This window comes from Gambusia affinis, linkage group LG03 (genome assembly GCF_019740435.1).
Source record: "Gambusia affinis linkage group LG03, SWU_Gaff_1.0, whole genome shotgun sequence".
Classification (NCBI taxonomy): domain Eukaryota; kingdom Metazoa; phylum Chordata; class Actinopteri; order Cyprinodontiformes; family Poeciliidae; genus Gambusia; species Gambusia affinis.
The window spans coordinates 6,887,966-6,900,513 of record NC_057870.1 but is presented as its reverse complement, the minus strand read 5'-3'; positions in this window follow the sequence as shown (position 1 = coordinate 6,900,513).

Below are 12,548 nucleotides of genomic sequence, written 5' to 3'. Positions count from 1 at the left end.
AATAAATTTGCTTAGTAGAAACACTAATTTTGAGAAGTAAAAACTTAATTTTTCCATAAATTTAGTTAAAACAAAATCCTTTTTCAATTTCAATGTGGAAAAAGTGTGATTTTTTTTATTTTATTATTATTCCCCCCACCCCCCCATTTCATTTCCATTATGAGAACTCAAAAATAATTTTTGGTATTTAGCAGTCTCCAGCTCATTATATATTTAGTTTGTGAAAAGTAATTGTTTGCTCTCGGATGTTAGCGCACTAAACCGTACAGTGAGAACTGCTTGGACCAAAACAGAAGAGCCGCTGCTAATCAACTCCGTCGGCTCTTCTGGGTTTCCACTAATCTGAACCATGAGATAGACGATGCGCTTGGTCTTGCCTCGATCCGTCTGCATGCTGCACGTCATCTTGTTGGGCTTCTCATCGTTCGTACTGGTGACCTCAGAGAAGTCAGTAAATGGGTCTAGTCCAGTGTTTGAACCACCACATTCACGCGGGCTGAGCAATCAGTCTGCACGGTGGGACACTGCTTCCTTGAGCTTGGAAGCTGATTATAAAGCTTTGGCAATCCAAGCAGTTTGAATTATTTAAATCTCTGTTAAGCCTTCCTCATATATATCAATGGCAAGAATGGATTAGGAGCTGACATGTTTTTTTGGGGGGGGGGCTTTTTTCTCCCTCTGGCTTTGCACCCCTCCAACCTCCACCACCTGCTTCTTCCCTCGAACTTGACAAACAATCCTCATAAATCAGAACACGAGGCCTTTCAAGGAAATTACTATGTTTTTAAGTTTCGCACTGAAGTATGCTTCACTGCTGCGCTGCTTTTCAGCTGAATTGGGGTTGATATTATGTGGCAGGATTAATTTATTGTTCTGTAGTGAGTGGACTTTGGACTGAAGATCAGAAGACAAGATCTCGAGTTTTAAGCGGAGATGTTCATAAGTCAAGTCTCAATTCTTTAACGTCTGAAAGTAAATCTCACTTCGAACGGATGCCATCTAACCTGCAAACACTGCTAAGAATTCAAATATTTATCCTTAGGATTAATTTAATTCATGAGGGTTGAACGGCTTTATTTTTCAATTAAAAAAAGAGAAAAAGAAAAATATTTTAGGCACATTTTCCAATTGAATTTTAAGAAATACACATTTTATTTCAAAGGAAAATATAATTAAAATATTTTATTTTAAATACAATTTGGCTGCTCTTATTTAGACAAATATGCATTCAAGATATAAGAACAATAGTAGAAATGGTTAGGAAAAAAAAACAATTAATGTGTCTACATGAATGCAAAAGGAACTAACTTTGTTATGAATGACTCCTTTTCAATTATTCAACTTTAACAGATACCGGAGGTAAATTAATTAAATTTTGTTATAAAAAAATAAATAAAAGTCCTTCAGTGCGAGGTTCAGTTTAAATGACATTTAAGAGTTTATTATTTTGAGGCTACAAACATAAACAGGTTGCTATTAACTATTTATACGCCAACGCCTGTGAAGGTTTCAGGCAAATAAATCTAACTTTCTATATTGGCTAATGTACTGTGAACACTTCTTCAGTGGTAATATGCAAAAGCCAAATTTAGAAGCTGAAGTAAACCTCTTTAACTGCCTCTGTTGAGATTAATAATAATAATAATAATAATAATAATAATAATAATATTAAAAAAAGAAGATTGCGCATGACACTCAAGTCTAAAGTCGAATTTAGAGACTTAAGAGTTCAAGTCAACTCCGAAGTCCTTATTTTTGGGGCATAGCTGCAACCTCAGCCTGAATCTTTAAGATATTTTGTAATCTTTTGTAATGTTTTGTAAATGTTGTTTTCCAGAAGCTGCCACTTCTGGAAAACAAACTGCAAATTCTTTGCGCTGGTTTGGAATTAGGTCACCTGAACCTTGCGCGGCACAACATTTCATCATCACCCTTTACATCGTCGGCAGCAGTCAGGGTGACGTGAATGCGTCTTAACTTTGTAAATGCATCTCTTTTCTTGGCGGCTCGCGCAAAAATTACAGTTGTGGGGGTTAAAACAACGTGGGGCTGTCTGTCAGACGTGAAGAGAGGCCGGAAGAGAGCGACTTGCCCACTGGCTGACATGAGTGACGGGGTGATAGAAACTCTTCAATACACTTTCAGCCTGCCACAGAAATGAATTCACTTTCTCCCTGATTGAACCATTAAGGAAAAGGTAATGCTTTCCCTTTGTAAAAGCAAAGTGAAAGGTGTCTCTCATTTTTATACTGTCATGGAAGAGAAGAGGTGGATTTTTTATTTTTTTCTATTTACCCCTAAGTGCGTCGATTTGGATTTTTCTAAACTGTATGTGGACTCCGTCTTAAACTTGCATCAGTCTTATAAATCATACAGCTGGCTGTCAAGTCTCACTGCTGTAAAAGGGAGCAGGGAGTCAGCATTAGCATTAGCCTCCGTCAGATCCCCAACTGAGAGAGAATGAATTCAGGAGGGGAAAAGAGACAAATAGTATACATTTAAGATGTTTTAAAAAAAAAAAAAAAAAAAAGAAACCCAACACTTTTTTGAAAAATAATTCCTTTTCTTTGAAACTTGTTAAGTGTTAATTGGTTGCACACCTATGGATGTATTTTAAGATAGGAAAGTAGTGCACAAATCCTAATAAAAAAAGACGGGAGGAAAATAAATTGATCTACAAATAAAGGGAATAACCAACAATCCAAAAGTACACAAAAGTTTTAATGATGGTAAAAAAAAATATGCTTGTTACAGACACAACTTCTGCGCCTTCAAATTTCAGCGAGCAAATATCGGGTGTTATCAAATGTCTGGCTGAAGGAACTCTCTCATCTTTATTACAAATATTACCTTCATGATCTAAAACTCTGATTTTTAATTTTCTTACAGTTTTTCCTCATGTAAAACAGGCCACAAAGACACATCAATAAATACATGACATATTTTTAGTCTGACAAGTTATTTTGTGCGAGACGGAAAACCTTTTGCCTGCGTGAGGATGTCGGACCACATTGCCTTTAATCATCTCACTACACTGAGCGCAACTAGAATAAGAGAAACTACAGGAAGCAGAGGTATAGGAGTCTCTATCTAAAGAAGTTCCCCAAACTCTTGGCCGGCTTACTGGCAAAAAATGGGAAGCTGTGGCCTGTTGTGGGGTCGCTAGATAAAATGTACCAATGATACACCTTTTAATCTCCTTAGAAAGTGGAGAGAATATAGTTGCCAACACAATGTTTGAGTCTAGAAGGAGAGTTGGGGGCTAATGCTAATGTCTTCGGACATTTAGCTCCTCGTGACAGTTTTACAGTAACTGGTCCTCATAACCTCCATCCCTTCATCTCTGACATAAATCTTTAGCTTGCACATCGAAAGCTTCCTCAGTATTCCTTGGTCGATTTTCTTTAAACAGTTGTGATTTTTGGGGGGAGATTTTAGAGGAAATCTGACATTTCAAGGCATAGTTGTGTCTGATCTCAAAAGGGGAGGTGTCAGAGATGAACTCTTGTTACAAAAGAAAGATTTTTAGTTCCATACTTTAGCAGCAGTAAACCCTAAAGGATGTAAAGAATTGGTTTTGAATTGTGTACTTTGTGATTTTATGTATTCATATGTGCTTAAGTTTTCTGCAATTTTGTGAGAAACTGACTTTGCTCATTTCTCACAGATGTCTCTTTTCTGGGAGCGATCGTACAGCTTTTCTCTGATTGGCTCCGTCACCCTTTAATTTCTACATAGACATTGTTTGTTACATTTCTGTTACAAGCTGACAATGGCTTATTTTGACCCTTCTTGAAACCTTTGAACACTTTTTGAGTGCTGGGTATTCTCATCTTTTAAAATGTATTTTACTGCCACATCATAAATAGTTTTACTGTATGACATGATGGGTAAATCAAAGGAAGTCAGCCAACGTATTATGTACATAAACCTGATTCATCCTTTGAGCAGATGAACGCGGCTCCTTCAAGCATCGTTCAATTGTTTCCAACAATTGTAGGCAACTGGACATGACGGGAATGTCCAACCATCGTTTGACTCAGATACTCAATAAAACCAAGTAAACAAAACTCAAACTATACATTAGAGATACCTTGACTAAAAATCCCAGCAGGCTAAAATGTCCGTAAAGCATTCGTTAATTTACCGGCAGCCAAGAATCTCCGTACCCCAAAGGCAAGTTTCTGTCGACAAGGGAACTATTGGTTGTACACTGGCCTTAATGGAGGAGTGGCAAGAAATTGTGTTTTGTCCATACTGACCACCCACAGCACTCCAGAGTCCCGTCCACCCAGTCACACATCGATATATCACTATGCAAATAGGTCGGCAACTTAGGATTAAGTACCTCGCCCAGAGGCAAATCGACCTATGACTGAATGAAGCTGGAATCAAACCTACAGCCTTCCAATTGAAAGCCCACCACCCTCTAAGCCACAGTCACCCCTGTGAATAAAATGAAACCAGCAGACACACATTCACACTTTTGGGACACACAAATACCCAAAAGGTCATACATAAATCACTCTCCCACAGGTTCATATTTTATTAATGCAACTTGTCTACTTTGATGTCAGATGCAACTCTGATTTAATAAACTCAATCAAGCAATCCTCGTTGCAGAGTCATGCTACTTTGCCACATGTAGGTAACCAGCTACTTCATAGGGAGGCCTGAAAGAAAATCCACTAAGATTTCAGTCTCTATGTGCAACGTTTGTAGAAATAAACCCCCCAAAAAACTTCCCACTACTAAAACTGACAGTGAAAAGAAGTAATATCTCACAGAGTCTGAATGTAAATGTTAATGAAGCATCTGAAACCATGTAACACCACTCAGTCACTGCTTCACTGATGACCCCAATAAGACCTTAAAGACTGTTGTTGTAGCACTGCTCCGATGGACCTAGAAAACATTCAACACAACCACAATAACCAGAGGCAAACACAGCGTAAACATGCAGGAGGTATTTGCTTTCTGTCACTTCCAATATAAGTGCCAATTCCAGGGCATAAAAATAAAGTCATTTCTCTGTCGTTGTTGGCAGACTGCCCAAAGCCACTGACGGCTTTCTGTCCTTTTCTGCCACAGAGCTCTGACAAGTGACAGGTGATCTATGGCTGCTTGAAGTCTGGGATCTAAATCTGAAACGAGCTTAGCCGCGGCTCGCGAAATGAGAATTGATAATCGAATGATGCTGAATGAGGGGACCTGTCAGCACATTGTAAGAGAGCTGACGGATTTAGTTAAGTGAGAAGGAAGGCATGGCGGATGAATTTTGGCAGGATAAAGAAGAGCTCTGCAGTTGGAATGAAGCTGTTGCTCGCCACACTCATTCCTGATTTTCTGCGAGTGCTCAGACTCTCGACACGTTGGGAGAAGAGCGGCTGAGGCATGCTAAGATTGGCTCCCTTGTAGAACATAACATGCTAGGCTGAATCTAGTTAAGCCTAGACTTTTAGTTCTTCGCTATTTAGGACAGTGATAAGAAAAAAGAAGAGAGGACGGAGACGGGGGATTTCACGAGACTATCCGGCGGCAGTCTTTTATAAAGCTCATCATGTTAAATGAAAGTTTATGCTAGGCCCATTACGAGGGGCGCCCCAGTTTTTCCTCTTTTATGCACAATAGCTGTTCATGAAATCATCTTAAGTGATTCTTATGACAAATAAGAAGCAAATGTTTTTGCATTTTGCATCTCGTATTCATTTTGACGTTTCAATATATTGACTATTCATCCATTTGCCCCTGATTTATAGTAAAAAGAAGGCCAACGCAATGTTTTATGTGTTTTTCTTAACACGAAAAGACTTTGTTGACTCAGCAGCAACCTAAAGTTACTAGCATACATCTTTGACATTTTCTGTCCACACACTAAAATTTGTGGTTGCCATAAATTATTCACAAAAGCTGCCGTATTTGTTGGATTTGTTGCCCATCATTTTTTGCCAGCTGCACCCGAGTCACAAAACAGATATCGCCAACGACATGTTGGAGCTTGCGCCGCTATCTCCAGCAGATGAGAGCAATTTGCACTCTTTTTGTCAGGTTAAATGCGCTAAATGCTTGACAGAGAGAGAAGAAAAAGTTGTACTTTTAAGCATGCCCTTCATGGATGAAGAATAAAGGTTCACTGAGAGTACAAACACTAAAAACACGGTGTGTTAATGTTTCATATGTTGTCAGAATAAAAAGAAGTTGCAACTTTGTACACTACACATTTAGAAGCTGTACTATTGTAAAAGAGGTAAATACAAAGTGACACAATTGAGAGTAAAAGCAAATCTGTGTTCCATATCATTTGTATTCATAACGTTTCAGTAAATTAATCAAAAACAAGTGTAGGTGAATCTTGAATTAGGAAAGCCCCTGCTAGTGTCAATTAAAGGTAAAAAAAACAAAAAAACATCAACCTTACTGCAACAGGCTGATCCAAAATAAGCAAATAAATTTGTAAGTGAATGAACTTTTCTATACAGAGTTCCTATATGGTAAAAAAATAACATATATTAATTGTATTATAGTACCTTTTTGACAATAATGCTAACCTACGTTAAGATGTTGGTTAGTCTTTCATTTATATTTTACAAATATTATTTATTATTCTCCAAGTTGTGTGGTAGGAAAAGATCTCTCTTTGTCAAGCTGTGCTTTTTTTTTTTTTTTTTTTTTTAAAAAGAAACATCTTAAGAGGCTGTTTAAAGTCTCTGGATGTTGTAACTAATCAGTTCATCATGTCAATTTCAATATTAACTTAGAAAAGATGGAGTAATACAGAAAATAAACCAAGCACAGAACCATGCTGGGTTTTTTTTTTGTTTTGTTTTGTTTTTTGGAGCAGTGACATTCTGGGCATGTATTGATTTCTGACTTAGAACGTCTTTACAACTCGGCTCATCTCCTGTGAATGTCATACCGGTATCATTACACAGCAAAGTTTTACAAGGTCATTGAAGAAACACATCTGCTAGATAACCGAGATGCTCATGGAGACATTTATTGGCACGCCGTTAAACTGACAGGACTTGAGTTTTTACGGGAAATTAAAGAAAAACTAGCCCCGTTCAATAATCTGTCGTAAAACTGTGATAATAATAATAATTAAAAAAAGGACACTAAAAGAGATTTCTGGTTTGCTGACTTTTAAACGGGTCGTGGGAGGTTACGTCACCATTTATTTGAGGCGGCAATCACTTTCTCGATCCCCCACGCTCTGGTTTGCTCATATTTTGCACATGAACGTCAATTTTGGACACGTGATACAAATATACATTTTTTTTCTTTCTTGGGTCACACTTACTGGTGTCAAATGAATCTCCTAGGGCGCTCAACAGCTCCTGCTAAGTCTCAGAATACTAATAGGAGATAAAAATGCTCAGACTCAGAAATGAATAGACATATTACCGATGGAGTTATAGTTCACTAAGCTCCATATGAATATGCAACACCTCCTTTTCTTAACTGATTCCGTCCTCATAATCATCCTCTTGATATTTGGTATAATAACCAGAGCAGTACATATAGCAATGTGCAATCACGTTGCCATCAGCATACAGAACACGTACGAGCTGTTAAACAACATATAAACCCCCAGGCCGTTAGTGAGAGATGCCAGAATACAAAGAGAGTTTGCTTGAAACCGAAGTCTTGTTTTGTGTTGTTTTTTTTCTTGCTAGGAAGTAGGCTTTTTCTCTTTAGTAGTGGAAACAGTGGGATTATTCACTCAGGCATCCAGCTGTCTGCCTGACCGAAACAGAGCGGTGTTGTTATACCTATGTATAACTTTAACTTTAGATTTTCCATGCTGCCTTAAAGTGATTAGATTATTGTCCAAATGGAAATGAGGGAACATACTACTCGAAAAAATTCCTTTTCGCAAACAAGTCTATTGCCAATCTGGTTTCATAACTGCTGTTTTAAGCATTAGGAGTCCTTTTTTTCCACAAGATGCCAGGTGTTTAGTTAGTATGTGTGCACTCTGTGCTAATGAAGCAGCTGGTTTTGTGTTCAGTTGGTATCTACTTTGCATTGGATCAAATGCTCCTGAGGTTAATTATTTTTTTTACAGAGGATTTACCAGGAGCTGCAAGTAATCTACTGAGGCTTTCAAATTTCTTTATTTTGCCTTCTTTTTTTTTTTTTAATATATCCTAAGAAGAAACTGTCAGTGGGCTTTTGTGATTTTTTGTTTTTTTTATTTTTTGCACTAAAATCTGAAGCAAAAACACTGCGTTGGGGTTTGAGGTCAGACCTGTAAGTATATCTTATCCAAATTTGCTCCAGCATTTTTACAATGTTTTGCATGTTCAAAAACAGGAACCACTTGGATTAAACAAATCAAGGAAGACGCTTCCTGTGGTTGGGAGAATGATTTCAATCTCTTTCAGAAGGGTCAAGTTACTGGGAAGAATCGAGAAAGGAGAACATGAGATTGGTGGAGCGACTGCAATTGGGGGAAAGAGCTGTCAACACATTTTTAGAAGCTGGAGGAATAGTAGAGAACCATTATGTTTGCAGAACTGCGGTCAGAAGACAACCCTAAATAGTCATGATTGGGGATCACTTAAACATCTGGAGAAATCAATTTGTTAAAAACAACAGCAGAACTGATGAAAATAACAGATTTGTTCAGAAGTGATTTATTTATTTTTTCTAGGTCAAGTCTTTCGACCCAATTCAGACTCAAGATTCAAGTCTAATAGTAGAAACAAAATTTTTTTTTTCATCAAATCCATCAAACCTGTTACTATGATTCAAGTTTCAAACCAAGTTTCCAAGTTACGTTTCAAGTCTTAAGAGAGCAAGTCTGAAGTTGTTTTTTTAATTATTTTTGCAACTTAAGTGCGACTCAAGTCGCAGTTTTAAACTCAAGTCACCATCTCTGGATTGTGAATGGTCCGCAGTCGCGATGCAAATGGGACATCAGGTTTTGGGAGTAAACGGCACAGTAAACCTTTAGCAAACCAGTGATCTGTGAAGCTGATAACAATGAAATACTTTGGTTTACTAAGAAGAATGAAGACCAGAATTAGAGCCCATGTGGTCTCCTGAGTACAAATTTTACTCTGTTTAAGTGTGATTGGAGCATCAGAGTAAGACGAGAGGCGCACGCACATTATGTGGCCAAAGAATGAGGTCAAGCTGACAACCTGAATACACTGACTGACCCGGTTGTTCCATCAGTGAACATCCTTTCTGACGATGAGAGACCATTCCAGTGCCAGGATTCATCAGGCTTAAACTGTGCAGTGTTTCATCATTTACGCAAACGGATCGGTCACCACAGAGTCCAGACCTGCAGCGACCTGTGCAATAAGAAACACAAGATATCGGGAAAACTAATGCAGCTGTGGACAGAAAAAAATGTCTCTACAGAAGAACATTTGAGACATCTGTGTTATTCAGGAGCGACAAACCTCTTACGCATGGGAGCAGTGACGTGTGCGGCGTTTGGGAGAAATTCTAGTAAGTGATTTTACACAAGAGCCATGGATTCGTAACACACAACTTTTTATGAACTGTGTTGCCGTGAGAGCTCTGGTGGAGTCACCTGCACGTTGTCTGGAAAAAACAAAGACAGACCGTCGTCCTCCTTCTACTTCCTGTCGTCGTTTTCGCCGGTTATGACGTCCGTATGTTGACCACGTGACTCGTGTGGTGCAGAAAAGGCCTTTCTGTTGCAGTTTTGGCACATGGAAATCAAGCCGTTATCCAAGAGCAAAAACATTTGATTGGAAAACGTGTTTTAAAAAAATTGACGTGTTCCCATTAGGCAATTTTTTTTTTTCGGAATTTCGATTGCGTTCCAATCTAAGCTAAACGTACTCCAACTAAATGTTTGTATGTGTAACTTTTCTTGGGATGGGCAATGCATGATTGGCTCCCAAATGGCCACTCTGCCAATGCAGAGAGTCGCCTTTTAATTGGCAGCAGAGCAATTTACCTCTGTTGTTGCTTTTACTGCTTTATTTCTATCCCGAATGGCTCTCGAGCTTTTGATGCTAAACAATAATGATCACAGGATAATCAACATTTGTTGAAAAGTTTAGTTATATTGATAAATTCATTATCTCCCCTTTATGGTCAAGGCCACGTCCAAAAAGCTGAAATTAACTGCCACAAAAAAAACAACAACAAAAAAAAATCTCGCTGACTCCAGAAACTCAAATTGAATCATAGCACACATAGCAGCACCACATTAGGACTTCAACTGTTTTTTAACACCTCTTGTTTTTACTGTGATGTCCAGAACGCCTTATTTTATTTTTGCCGTAGCTAATGATTCAAAACGGGGCTTGTGAGACTCACAACTGTCTCACGTTGCATTACAACACACCGGTGACACTCATGATTCATGACACGCTGTGGATATAACGACTGCCAAGGCGATGTGACATGACAGCTCTTAGTGTTACAGATATTTCTGCTTTTCTTGGACTCCGTCTCCAAGCGCCTTTTACTGTCACATTAGCTCTATCGTGGAATTTTATACTGGCCAGGGAATTAATTGGGAGTCTTTTGTTCGGCTTTCTGAAATCACATTTTAACCTCAAGCGGATCCAGTCGTGGTGGAAAACAGCACTTAAATATTGCCTGTGATAGTTGTGGGAATTTTCTTCCCTTAAATCTGTCAGAGCTGCGGCCCTCTCGACGTCGGCTTGCAAATTCTTCTTCGCTTGGCAGAGAAATCATTGTTGAGGTCAGAACATTTGCTTTAAGAAACTGTTTATACTAAAGCGTTTGAGAGGGCTTTTTTGTGTGGTTTCAGGCGTATCAAAACTTTCCAAGTAAAGAAGAAAATATCCACTTTCTGCAAAGACAAGAGTGGTATTCATGGTTTGCAGGCCAGAACCTATAAGAAACCTTTGTTCGTTTCTTGTATTCAGTCAGCTACAGTTATATTCATCTTTGAAAAGTTTTCATAAAGTTTAGACTAAATTAGGTTTGGATTATGGGATCTCTAACATGCATGCATTCCGACATTTTTGGAATTTGATAGAAAAACAAGTCGGTAAATCTAACAGTCAGCATAACTAGAGTTGTTATTGCACATGGTCATCATTTGTAGGCAGATATCCACTGTAAAGAAAGGTTGAATCTTCAAGGTGAGATTTTTAGCGATGCCTTCTTTTTGCAAAAAAAAAATAAAAAAACAATCCATCCTAAACTCCTTCTCGAGATCCGCTTTCATAAAGCGCAGAGCAGCGACGATCTCCTGGGCTGTACAAATAAAATAAGTGGCCAACATTTCACATTTTACAGGGTTTACCGCCTCAATGAAGTTTAATGCCTTCTGCTTTCACTACAGACAAAACTACCCATGGCCAAAGTCCATTTGCACGCACTTCAGCTCAGCTTTTCCAACGTGTTAATAGCAAGAAATTATACGCTCGATGTGTAATACAGCAACTTCATAAAAGTAGTTCATGCATGCCGGTGAAAATGAATAATTTTATATTATAGCATTGGTTTTGTGTGAGTATTGCTCTGAAACTCGTAGACTCGAGTCGTGTGGCTCGTAAAGGACTCTGGACTTTCACACCAGTCACTTGTGATTTCATTTCTACTTGACCACTCTGACTGGAAAAGACCTGATATCTTTACACAAACAGAAAGTGTGTTTCAGCGGAGCCACGCCAGGTCCAGGATCCAGGCCGCCGCTCACCTCTGGTCACTTCCCAATACTCCCTCCTCCCGTTGCTGTAACGTCCACTCTGTGTCTGTTTGCCTGATTTCTTTCTGTATCCTACGATGACGGTGAATGATCTACATTCCGTTCCAGCTCTATGAACGAGGTGTGCTAAAGTCGGAAAAAGGAAAAAGAAGGAAAATAAAATGCTGCATGTTGCATCGCTCAAACAGTAGGGGGTAACTATGCAGTTCTTTCCATTACTTTAAGGTACTTTCAGTAAGATTTTAAATGCGAATAAAAGCACACTGGGTACCTATCCTTAATTGCAACCCTGGAGTCAGTGAAGGGAAGATGCCAGAGCTGCAATAAACGCAGAGGAAGACCAAATTCACCAGGCGGGCCAGGGTTTCTTCATAGGGCCACAGAACAAAACAAAGAAGTAAAAAAATCTAAAACTAAATAAAAACAAGGGAATGAATTATCGTTTGGTATATGAAGGGAGCCAAAGAGCCATTTGTGGCTCCGGAGCTGCAAGTTGCAGAGTCCTGACCCAGCAGACAACAACTGTGGTCTTGTCTAAACACGTCTGAAGCTGAAAGTGCAACAACTTTCACTGTGAAAGTGAAACTGCAAATTCAAAAAATGAAATTTGACCAAGGAACCATTTATTTACGCTTTCTGTACCAATGCATATTATGACGACCCCTTAATTCCCTCCAGTCAAAATGAACAAATAAAACAATGCTGTCGTTTTTTTCAATATCTTCTCCTCCCCATAATGCCATGCAGGGTTTTTTGTTTGTCTTAATTAATATGTTACAATTACATATTAATTAAGACAAAATGTTATAGTTTAAGTTCTTTCTTTCTGTCTTTATTTTTGAAATGAAAAAAATAATTAATCAGATAATCCTCT